The sequence below is a fragment of the Procambarus clarkii genome, chromosome 1 (assembly GCF_040958095.1).
Source record: "Procambarus clarkii isolate CNS0578487 chromosome 1, FALCON_Pclarkii_2.0, whole genome shotgun sequence".
NCBI classification, from domain to species: Eukaryota; Metazoa; Arthropoda; class Malacostraca; order Decapoda; family Cambaridae; genus Procambarus; species Procambarus clarkii.
Genome location: NC_091150.1, coordinates 59,784,546 through 59,797,993, shown reverse-complemented (window position 1 = coordinate 59,797,993; position 13,448 = coordinate 59,784,546).

Below are 13,448 nucleotides of genomic sequence, written 5' to 3'. Positions count from 1 at the left end.
CCTTAATCCACTTGACCATCACGACCGGACAAAATGAGGTGATAGCCGAAGCTATTTGAACCACCCCACCGCCGGCACTCGGATGGTAATCTTGGGCATAGCATTTTACCAAATCACTTCATTCTTTGGGGCACACGTGAGGAACACAAATGCGAACAAGCCTGAATGGTCCCCAGGACAATATGCAACTGAAAACTCACAACCCAGAAGTGACTCGAACCCATACTCCCAGGAGCAACGCAACTGGTATGTACAAGACGCCTTAATCCACTTGACCATCACGACCGGACAAAATGAGGTGATAGCCGAAGCTATTTGAACCACCCCACCGCCGGCAAGGATGGTAATCTTGGGCATAGCATTTTACCAAATCACCTCATTCTTTGGGGCACACGTGAGGAACACAAATGCGAACAAGCCTGAATGGTCCCCAGGACAATAACCCAAGCTATGCCCAAGATTACCATCCGAGTGCCGGCGGTGGGGTGGTTCAAATAGCTGCAGTCTACAAAGAATGAGATGAGAAAGCCTATTGGTCCATATTTCTTGATGCTTCTATATTGGAGCGGAGTCTTGAGGTGGGTAGAATATAGTTGTGTTATATAATTCTATATTCAACTATATTCAACTACACAACTATATTCTACCCACCTCAAGACTCCGCTCCAATATAGAAGCATCAAGAAATATGGACCAATAGGCTTTCTACAAACACTTCTATTCAATACCCATTGTTTGTGTTCTGTCTTGTGTTGATACTTTTAATACCCTATTAATATCCCCTCTTGTTCTGTCTTGTGTTAATGCCACATCACCCCTCCCACCTCACTCAAATGTAGATATAAAATCGGAGATACGTAAGTTCTATTCAGTTGTGTATTTGTGAACTAAAGTCTTTGAAAATGTAATAAGTTTTACGAAACGAGCCCGTGTCGCGTCAGACTAGAAATAAAAATGAATTTTGGAGAATTAATTTTTGATTTACCTCCAACAGTGAAGCGTAATGTACGAAAGATTGAGAAAATTCGTGTTAGAATTATTAATCTTACTTTTTCGGTCATATTTAATAATATATATATATATATATATATATATATATATATATATATATATATATATATATATATAATATATATATATATATATATATATATATATATATATATATATATATATATATATATATATATATATATATATAACATATTGGGAGCAAGTTTTCGCTAATACGCGTGTCATTAAACACAACAGAATTGTGACTATCATTAATTTTGTTTTGGATGTTTTCCCTTTTACGCAAATATTTTCTCTCATCCGGAGGGGGAAGAAACACTAGTTCCCTTAATCTTTCAACTTTATTGTTCACAGTTTCGTCAGCAGTGTGACTTCTTCAGGAGTACACTGTTGAATTGACAGCTATACTGAGCCAAGGTTATTGTTGTTTTAGGAAAAGCTGCTCAGAAATGGCCATCTAGCACGGGCTATAGTGAGCCCGTAACTGAGTTCCGTTATTCACGATAACCTTGTTACTGTGATATTTGGGTCAGAGGTTTGAATAAAGGTTGAGCTTTCCTTCTTTTCGCACTGGTTTTAGTCTTTTATTTTAGTAACATTATTTTTGTGGCGGATATAGATGCACAGTGTTCACTAATGTCTCATTCTTCAACTGCTTATCTAACCATTGTAGTTGCTGTAAATTTTGCATTCAATGCAGCTGCTCTTGTTGGTTGAATATTGAGTTTGATGCGCAGGGCTTCAGTTGCTTCACATTCTATTAGTGTAATCGTGGCGCCTCTGCATCTGTTCTATAGGTATTACATTCTTTAACTAAAGGCTTTATTACCTCGTAGCAGCATTTGTAGCGAAGTCTGTGTATGGCTACTACAATGTCTCTGGATATCTTTTTGTCAGGCTTGAAAGAGTAGTACCCTGTGGCTTGTTCGTATCACATCGAAGTGGGTCTTGCTTCCACTACTTCGGCTCTGTGACGAGTTTTGATAGATGGGAGTATTTTCTTCTTGATTTGCTCCTTAATCTGTAACGCTTAATCTGTGAAGTGTGAGTACACCTCGCTCTACGATTCACTAATCATTGGGAACGCCGAAGCGCTGCGTGAGGCGATTGTTGCCTGACTCCGGCTTCTAGCAGTCTGCCAGGTCTTACATCTTCCCTCTGTGTCAGTGGAGGACCATCGAACTAACCCGTCCTCTTACAAATTACGTCGCTCTTCGCTTGTATGCGCTACGGCCAAAAAAAACCGTAATATGAAAAGGAAAATTCATTGAAAATAAATTTTAGATTTTTTTTTGTTTGTTTCCAAAACAGCAAGTTAAGGGTCCTCTGGTAGGTTAGGAGGGCAGGAAGTTATCCTAAGGTTTAAAACGTCATGAAACCCGTTAATTTAAAGTTTCCTCTCCTAACCTAACAGCCTAAGTCAGAGGACCCAAAACAGAAAACGGAATAGAAACTCACTTTCGCGAGCACATCCCATTTTCAGTTTCGTCCTTGTTTAGCCTTAGTGCGCATATGAGGGAAAAGCGACGTAATTTGTAGGAGGACAAGTTGATCGAACACCTGGGTGCTCGAAGTCCAGTTCCTCTGGATGTTGACTACGGCTTCCGTGTGGCCACAGCCTCAAGCGTACGAAGCCTCCTACGATCGTTGGTGTGTGTGAATATTGTCGTATCTTTCACTATGTCTTGGGACATTACGTTAGGCTTGCTGACAGCACGCCTAGTGTTATCACGGAGGTTATAAGCTGTTATCTTACCTTAGTGTCACGTGACTGCATTATATACTGTCATATTCGTAATATATCCTTGTCATGGTTCCTTGGAGCTAGGACAAGGCTACTTGCATAAAAATATCCTCAGTAATCCTGCCTGCAGCCTGTTATGATTCAGTCCCTCTTACCCTATCCCCCGAACACCCATCCCACCCTTCCCTAGAGTGACCCTAGAGAAGGCTATTGTATCCCCCCCCCCCCCCCCCAACCAATTACAGTCAAAGGCTTCCTCATGCATCAAACCCCTCCTCTCCTCCCCTGGCGAAAGTTAAGGCTCATCTTTTGCCCAGTGATACAAGACTCGTGCCCGGGGCGGTCACCTCACCACCAGAATACATGACATAAACAAATGAACAAACCTGTCCGCTAAATAAGGATAGATGATGAGCCTCCATGTTACACGGTGTGACTGTGTGACTGTACTAGAGAGTGGGCACACAGTCACGTACCCATGTTACACGGTGTGACTGTGTGACTGTACTAGAGAGTGGGCACACAGTCACGTACCCATGTTACACGGTGTGACTGTACTAGAGAGTGGGCACACAGTCACGTACCCATGTTACACGGTGTGACTGTGTGACTGTACTAGAGAGTGGGCACACAGTCACGTACCCATGTTACACGGTGTGACTGTGTGACTGTACTAGAGAGTGAGCACACAGTCACGTGCCCATGTTACACGGTGTGACTGTGTGACTGTACTAGAGAGTGAACACACAGTCACGTGCCCATGTTACACGGTGTGACTGTGTGACTGTACTAGAGAGTGGGCACACAGTCACGTACCCATGTTACACGGTGTGACTGTGTGACTGTACTAGAGAGTGGACACACAGTCACGTACCCATGTTACACGATGTGACTGTGTGACTGTACTAGAGAGTGGGCACACAGTCACGTACCCATGTAGCGATAATGAGGACACTGACCATCCCAGCACATACAAACCTCACTTATGAAGACATTATAAGAGGTAATTTTCCATTCGCCACAAACACGAGGACTCAGGGAGTGACGTGACTCAAGAACATAACCGCTCCAAATGGTATCATAAAGACATATAAATATGGTGTAAATATATCAACACAAAGTAGAACTCGACACAATGTATATAAATTGGACAAGATAAGAAACATTAAGGACCTGGGTAAATACTGGCTTGGAAACAGCGTCGTTGAGTTATCGTATAGACGAGCAGGAACCATAATGGCCTTAGGACTCGAGTATTGTTTCAGGCGAAGGCTACACGTATATATGGATGAGTTTGGGAGAGTATAAATAGTTGCTGTCACGTTTAAGGTGTGGTGCGTCCCAGGGTGGTGCGTCCCAGAGTGGTGCGTCCCAAATGGTGCGTCCTAGAGTGATGCGTCCCAGGGTGGTGCGTCCCAGAGTGGTGCATCCCAGAGTTGTGCGTCCCAGAGTGGTGCATCCCAGAGTTGTGCGTCCCAGAGTGGTGCATCCCAGAGTTGTGCGTCCCAGAGTGGTGCGTCCCAGAGTTGTGCGTCCCAGAGTGGTGCGTCCCAGAGTGGTGCGTCCCAGAGTGGTGCGTCCCAGAGTTGTGCGTCCCAGAGTGGTGCGTCCCAGAGTTGTGCGTCCCAGAGTGGTGCATCCCAGAGTTGTGCGTCCCAGAGTGGTGCATCCCAGAATTGTGCGTCCCAGAGTGGTGCATCCCAGAGTTGTGCGTCCCAGAGTGGTGCATCCCAGAGTTGTGCGTCCCAGAGTGGTGCATCCCAGAGTTGTGCGTCCCAGAGTGGTGCGTCCCAGAGTTGTGCGTCCCAGAGTTGTGCGTCCCAGAGTGGTGCGTCCCAGAGTTGTGCGTCCCAGAGTGGTGCGTCCCTATAAGCGTCTAGCGCCCATATTAAGAATGTTAGAGTGCATGCACTCCTGTGTACTCCCTGAAAGCAACTGGAAGGAAAATGATAGAGTGCTTTCTTCTATCAACCATGTGTATTCTAGCAGGAAATTTGCATACCCCTCACAGCTGTGTGAAGGGAGGTAGTGTGAGGGGTGGTAGCGTGAGGGGTGGTAGCGTGAGGGGTGGTAGCGTGAGGGGAGGTAGTGTGAGGGGGAGGTCGTGTGAGGGGAGGTAGTGTGAGGGGAGGTAGTGTGAGGGGGAGGTCGTGTGAGGGGAGGTAGTGTGAGGGGAGGTAGTGTGAGGTACAAGTAGTGTGACGTAGAGGTAGTGAGAGGGGAGTTTGTGTGAGGGGAGGAAGTGTGTGGGGAGTAGTGTGAGGGGAGGAAGTGTGAGGGGAGGAAGTGTGAGGGGAGGTAGTGTGAGGTAGAGGTAGTGTGAGCGGAGGAAGTAAGAGGAGAGGAAAGGAGTTAGTATGGGTTGGAAGGGAGGTTCTGGACGGGGGGGGGGGGGGGTGCATGCCAGGAGGATGCAGAGGAAAGCCCTCAACCACTTGTGTGTTGATTGGATGTAGAAGAGAACTGGCCGTAATGGTAGACTAATTAATCCCAAACACTTTTACTCTGATTGGAAGCAAGACAAGAGGTTCTTCGTCAGTGATTGGATGAAGCGAATACTCACCATTATCCATGGTGGATAATTGATTTTACAGAAACTAAAGCCTATATTTAGTTAGATAGAAACTAGGCTACTGAATATATATAAATATATATATATATATATATATATATATATATATATATATATATATATATATATATATATATATATATATATATATATATATATATTGGTAGCAGTCTTTCTTGTAAAAATATGTTGTTAAGTATAACCGAAAACGTAAGATAAATAATTCTAACACGAATTTTCTCAATATTTCTTATGGTTCTTTTCACTGTCGATTTTAATTGAAAAATTAACTCTCCAAAATTCATTTTTATTTCTAGTCTGACGCGACGCTTGAACGAGTTTTGTTAGAACTTATTACATTTTCATAGAGTTTAGTTTACACACACAACAGTAACCAGTAAACACGCTAATCCGTCATACATATACTCCCATTTGGGTGAGGTGATATGGTGCATCAGTTTTGGATGAGGTGAACAAACTTGTGACAAACACAAGACAGAACACGAAACTATGGGTATTAATTGGATATGAGAGCATAAGAAAGGAAGTAACTGCAGAGCTCCTATGGTTCATACTTCCTCTTGATGCTTCTATATTGGTTCGGAGTCTTGAAATGGGTAGAATATAGTTGTTCATTAATTGGCTGTTGATTGCTGGTGTTGACTTTTTGATGTGTAGTGCCTCGCAGATGTCGAGCTGCCTGCTATTGGTGTATCTATCGACGATTTATGTGTTGTTTGTTAAGATTTCTCTGGTGATGGTCTGGTTGGGAGAGGAGATTATATATTCCTTTATGGAACCCTGTTATTTATGCATTGTTAATCGCCTGGAAAGAGACGTTGTTGTCTTGCCTATATACTGAGTTCTTTGGGGCTTACAGTCCCCCAAGAGGGCATTTGAAGGCATAGACGACGTTGGTTTCCTTCAAGGCGTTCTGCTTTGTGTCTGGAGAGTTTTTCATGAGTAGGTTGGCCGTTTTCTTGGTTTTATAGTAAATCGTCAATTGTATTTTCTGATTTTTGTCTGTAGGGATAACGTTCCTATCAACAATATCTTTCAGGACCCTTTCCTCCGTTTTATGATCTGTCGAAAAGAAGTTCCTGAAAAATAGTCTAATAGGGGGAGTACATGTGTACCCCCTATTATTATACTATGACGAATATGTCATCTACATAACGGCAATATACAAAAGACACTGTTCAACATAACAGGCCAATTACACCATATTAATCTTGGTTTGTAGAAAGGAGCTGCCTCGGATGGGCCAATAGGCCTTCCGCTGTTACCTTTATTCTTATGTGCTTCATCCCCCATTTATCCCCCATGTTTTTACCTTTATTCTCTTATCACCTGACCCAGTGCAGGTATAAATTAACCAGTTCTGTAAATTCTTTTCACTTGAGAATGAACCATGGAGGTTCGAGACGTTGTGCAAATTGTATAAATAAGTGTAATACATTCTATATTAATTCACTTTTTTTCTTCACCTTGAAATTACGAAAATGAGTTTTGGAGAACTCCTCTTTCAGCTAAGACCTGATGCTAAGAAAATAGTTAGAGGGATAGAAGCCCTAAATGAGAAGATAGTAAGAAGATAACAAATCGGAGTACTGACTCTCTCTAGATGGCTTTTTAGATCAATTAGTTCATCCGAGTCTTTTACTATAACGAATATGTCATCTACATAACGGCAGTATACAGTTGGTTTTTGTCTGCTACTGAAGACTCGATGGTTCCCATGTAAAAATTAGCAAATAAAACTCCTAAGGGGGAGCCCATTGCTACTCCGTCTATTTGTAGATACATGTCTCCTTGTGGGCAGATGAAAGGGGCTTCCTTTGTACATGCTTCGAGAAGACTTTTCAAGTGTGGCTCAGGTATGTCTAATTTGGGGGTGCTCTCGTCTCTATATGCTCTGTCCAGTATCATTCCTATGGTTGTGTCGACTGAGACGTTGGTAAATAGGGATGCGACGTCCAGGGAAGCAATGATTCCAACGGGCTGAGTAGATTTGATTAATTCTAGGAAATCTGCTGATGATTGTAGACTATACTTGCTTGGAGTGTTTGGAGTTAGGAGTTCGTTAAATCTTTTTGCCAGTGGCAAAAAGACTTATGTCTTATGACGCTTATGCGGACCGTGCTCTCAGCCACAGCTCAAGCAAGTCGATGAAGAACTTTGTAGGGTAAGGCAGGTCCTGGTCAACAACGGCTTCTCCAAGGGCTTCGTTGAAGACATCATAAAAAGGAAGGTGAAATGCCATGCAACCTCCGAAGAGACACCTAACACAACACCTGTACCCCCTATTAGGCTATTTTACAGGAACTTCTTTTCCACAGCTCATAAAACGGAGGAAAGGGTCCTGAAAGATATTGTTAATAGGAACGTTATCCCTACAGACAAAAATCAGAAGATACAATTGACGATTTACTATAAAACCAAGAAAACGGCCAACCTACTCATGAGAAACTCTCCAGACACAAAGCAGAACGCTTTAAAAGAGACCAACGTCGTTTATGCCTTTAAATGCCCACTTGGGGGACTGTAAGCCCCAAAGAACTCAGTATATAGGCAAGATAACAACATCTCTTTCCAAGCGATTAACAATGCATAAGCAACTGGGCTCCATAATCATATAATCTCATATATAGACATATAATCATATATAATCTCTTCATCATATACATAACATATAATCTCTTCTCACAACCAGACCATCAGAGAAGTCTTAACAAACAACACAGAAATCATCGATAGATACAGCGATAGCAGGCGGCTTGACATCTGAGAGGCACTACACATCAAGAAGTCAACACCAGCAATCAACAGCCAATTAATGCACAACTATATTCTACCCACTTCAAGACTCCATACCAATATAGAAGCATCAAGAGGAAATATGGGCCAATAGGTCCTTTGCAGTTACTTCCATTCATCCCTTTCATCTATACCCATTGAACCGTGTTCTGTCTTGTGTTGAAAGTTTGTTTTCACCTCATCCAAAACTGTTGTAACATATAACCTCACCCAAATGCGAGTATATAAGACAAAAGCTGTTTAAATATTAGCATAGTAAAACTCTGTTTAGTGTTTGCAAGTTACGGGGACCATCACAGGGGGGGGGGGGCTGGGTTTCCCTGTGATGGTCCCCAGATGGCATTGCAGGATGTGCAGAATACCCCCGTTGAAGAGCAGAGGTGCTACAGGTACTCTGAGAGAGCTCCCTCAACATCAGAGGCCCGAGACTGTTCAACACGCTTCTACTACATATAAGGGGCATAAATGGCAGACCCTGCACAGTGTTCAAGAGAGAGAACTGATAAGAACCTTCAAGGGATATCTGATCAACCAGGCTGTGACTCATGCGTCAGGCTGCGAGCAGCCGCGTCCAACAGCTTGGTTGACCAGTCCAGCAACCAGGATGCCTGGTCGAAGACCGGGCATCCTGGTTGCCCAGGCACGGGCAAGACGTGTCCCGGTTGATTTCGGGGCCGGCCCCCAGGCCCCGAAATCATCTCAAAGTAACCTCAAGGTAGGGAAAGAAACGATCAGAGACCCGGGCTCCGCTGGGTGTGATCCCTGCTTGTGTGCGTGTGCACTCGTCTAGTTGTACTCGCCTAGTTGTGCTTGCGGGGGTTGAGCTTCCGCTCTTTGGTCACGCCTCTCACAATCAACTGGTGTACAGAGGTTCCTGAGTCTACTGGTCTGTACCATATCTACATTTGAAACTGTGTATGGAGTCAACCTCCACCACATCACTTCCTAATGCATTCCATCTGTTAACTTCTTTGACACTGAACAAATAGTTATAATCTAATGTCTGTTGCTTCTTTGGGTACCATTGTAAGGTGGGAAGAGGATGGGGGGGATGGAATAGAAAATTAATATTATATAGAAAGGAAAACGAGTAAAGAAGAACAGCCTAGAGGGAGGGGATAGAGAGGAAAGGGGGGAAGGAGGGGGACGATAGAGGGGAGAGGAAGCATGTAAATGGAAGGGAGGATGAAATATTTAGTGAAAAGGTAAAATTGAGATAGAATTAGGGATGAAAAGAAAGGATTATAGGATAGTATTAAGGATGAAAGGATAGGATTAGTAGGAGAGGAAGAGAAGGGAGTAGAGCTGCCACTATTCATTAAAATATATTTTTTAGACGAGAAATGGAATTCATCTGTTATCTACAGTTATCAAATTGATGATAACATGCAATAGCATATATCTAAGATATTAGGATACTCAGAGAGTAATAACACGTAACGTGACTGCATCAGTGAGACAATAACGTGACTGCATCAGTGAGACAATAACGTGACTGCATCAGTGAGACAATAACGTGACTGCATCAGTGAGACAATAACGTGACTGCATCAGTGAGACAATAACGTGACTGCATCAGTGAGACAATAACGTGACTGCATCAGTGAGACAATAACGTGACTGCATCAGTGAGACAAGAACGTGACTGCATCAGTGAGACAATAACGTGACGGCATTCTCTCATTGATGTAGTCACGTTAGTGAGATTACTCACTGTGTATCGAAAGAGGAGCGAGAGCAGTAAACATTCATAGATGAGAGAGCCAGTGTTCATGGGGGGGGGGGTGTGAAATCCTGGTCAGGCATCAGTGGAAGCCTCGGGAAACCCTCGTCTGTTCAGTAGAATTCAAGGTTGCAATACTTATACCATGTCATGGCCTGGTCGTCTAGAGCGTGTGTGTGGGTACACCAACCGCCCAGGTTTGAACCCTCATCACGGCTCCTACGTATTTTCTCTTTATATATTAAGATATTAGATTCGTTGACAAGCATTTCAAACATGGATATTGACATTCATTTTATAATTATTCGGCATTTTGAATGCTACCATACATAACAATCTCAGAATTGATTGAATCCTCAATAGGAGTAGTCACTACACAGAAGTCGAGAAATCAATATGCCTGCCCCGGAGTTTCACAAACCTTAACAAGAAACACAGTTACACCACATTACTAACCACTCACCGGGTTCAATATCCCGATATGTTGATCTTCCTCGGCGACACTAGAGGTCCGTCGCCCGTCCCCTGCGGCGACCACCACGGACCAAGGCACGTGACCGGTCTGAAGCCTCGGCTCACTCGTCTCTCTCCACATAATCTTCTCTCTGGTCTGGTGACTTACACTGGACCCTCAGTTCACACTCTCCCTTCAGCCAACTTGTCCCCAGCTTGTATGCCCCTGGACCCCCAGCCTGTATACCCCTGGACCCCCGGCTTGTATCCGTTGGATATCAGACCAGAAGCTTGTAACTTCTGGGACATCTATTAGAGGTGGGGCTCACGTGACCCTACCTCGTCTCCCTGGCTGAGAGTTGTGGGTAGATCATCTTACAGCGTAAGGCCAGGCCGCATCCACAACTGTTACATCTCTCTTTCCCTTGGAATTAAAGCGAGTGAACCCTGCCTCACCTCCCCAGGTGCGAGAGGTGCGTGGGTCATCGTACAGGACTCACCACGACAGTTACACTTAGTCTCCACCTGTGTCCTCTTGTTCATGTTCCACCTGTGGTAAATAGTGTCTTTATTTACCCTGTCAATTCCTCAGAGAATTTAATTTGGGTGCATCATGTCTCCCTTAACTGTATTGTATTCCAGGGACGTAAGGCTTAACTCCCATAGCCTTTCTTAACTCATACCTCTCAGGTCTGGAATTAGTCTGGTGGCATACCTCTGAATCTTCTCTAACTTTGTCTTGTGTTTTACTAGGCATGGACTCTAGGCTGGAGCTGTATACTCCAGGATTGGTCTGGTATATGTGATATACAAGGTTCTGAATATTTCCTTACACACGTTTCTAAAGGCAATTATTGTATTGGCTTATCCAACATGTTGCTGATGACATTCTTTTGATATAGGCTTCTTGGGTCAGGTTCGGTGTGATATCAACCCCCAGATCTGTCTCTCTACTGGTGCTTTGTGTTCGGCCACCTGCTCCCTGTCTCTCTACTGGTGCTTTGTGTTCGGCCACCTGCTCCCTTCACTTTTCATTAATTTACACTTACCTGAGGTATATTTCAGTAGCCATTCATTACTTCAGTTTGTCAAGGTCGTCTTGTAGTCTCTCTCCACCTTTCTCTGTCTTTATCCTTCTCGTGACTTTGGCATCATCAGCAAACATTGAAGGGAATGAATCTACTCCCTCAGGAAGATCGTTTACATATATCAGAAACGGGATGGATCCCGGTACAGAACCCTGTGAGACTCTACTGGTGACATCCTGCCACTCTCAGGTCTCCCCCTCACAGTAACTCGCTGTTTCCTGTTGTTTAGATACTCCCTTATGCACTCTTACGTGTTAACATGTCAAAGGCTTTCTGGCGGTCCAAGAAAATGCAGTCTGCCCACCCTTCTCTTTCGTGTCTAATTTTTGTCACCTGGTCATAAAATTTTATTAAAACTGAGAGGCACGATTTACCATCCCTAAACCCATGCTGGTGGTGTCTTACAAAGCTCCTCTTCAGAGGTTCTATGAGCCTTTTTCCTTCACGATCTTCTCCATCGCTTTGGAGAATTATTCCAAGTTAGAGAAACCGGCCTGTAGTTCAATGTATTTCGTCTTTCACCTTTTTTTGTATATTGGGACATTATCTGTCTTTTAAGTTTCTATTAAGTATGTTCTTTCCAGTGACCAGTTATACACTTCAGAGAGTTGCACACATAGTGTTTCTGTACTCTCTCTTAATGAGGTGGTGAGTTTCTGCCAGGCCCAACAGTCATTGGCACGCGTGTGTATGCATGTATGTATGTATGTATGTATGTATGTATGTATGTATGTATGTATGTATGTATGTATGTATGTATGTATGTATGTACGTGTATATGTGTATGTATTTATTATTTGCTATTTGTGCCTGCAGAATCCAAAGGTTTTTGGACCCCGCCTTTCTAAGCATTATATTTTTCCTCTATTATGTCTACTACATATATTTCTCTTTAACACACACACACACACACATCACCACGAAGCTGCCCGTAGCAGCTGTCTAATTTCCAGGTACTGATAGGTGAACAGGGAGATACGAGATAGGAAAAATTGGTTTCTTTCATCACGGTGAAAGAAACTCTGCCCATTTGTTTCTGCCTCGGCCGGAAAACGAACCCAGGCCCTTAGGACTACGACCCACGAACACACCAACTTCCCGCCAAGAGTCACTACTGATCCAGGAACCATCACAGCACGGCACAGTATCTGATGGTTGGGTCAGACTCTCACAGTGATCATTAGTGTTGTGATCAAACATTTACTTGATTGGTGTTCAGCCCATCATCTCCAGCGTTCACTTCGTCACTAAACTGATGTACTAAATTGCCCGAACTTAACCTAACCCAGGACCCACGAAAAGAAAACGGAACGTCACATGAACTTTGCGTGCCGAGGGTATTTTTATTACATAAATTTTTGGCCACAATGGATTTATATGTCAAAATGCGATGTAGTACTAGTGCCCCCCCCCCCACTCTCTCTCTCTCTCTCTCTCTCTCTCTCTCTCTCTCTCTCTCTCTCTCTCTCTCTCTCTCTCTCTCTCTCTCTCTCTCTCTCTTTCTCTCTCTCTCTCTCTCTCTCTCTCTCTCTCTCTCTCTCTCTCTCTCTCTCTCTCTCTCTCTCTCTCTTTCTCTCTCTCTCTCTCTCTCTCTCTCTCTCTCTCTCTCTCTTTCTCTCTCTCTCTCTCTCTCTCTCTCTCTCTCTCTCTCTCTCTCTCTCTCTCTCTCTCTCTCTCTCTCTCTCTCTCTCTCTCTCTTTCTCTCTCTCTCTCTCTCTCTCTCTCTGTGTCTCTCACCCGCTGGTGTCGCTGTCACCCGTCCTCTAATTTTCACACTGAGTCAGAAATCAATGAATTTCCAAGAACGTGAAAAGGTTAATATCGAAACTCACTATTCATGACATCCCTCTGGCTCACTCACGGTCAAAGCGAAAACCATGAATAACCATGAATAGGAAGGAAGAGAAAAGCTGTGTAGTCCACACTGGGATGAATAACCTGACGAATACTTCTTGCGGGCACTTGGAGACAAAAATATCCTTCGGCGTTTGACCTAAATTTTGAGTTTGTTGTTGAAGAATTTTTAAAATTAGTTCA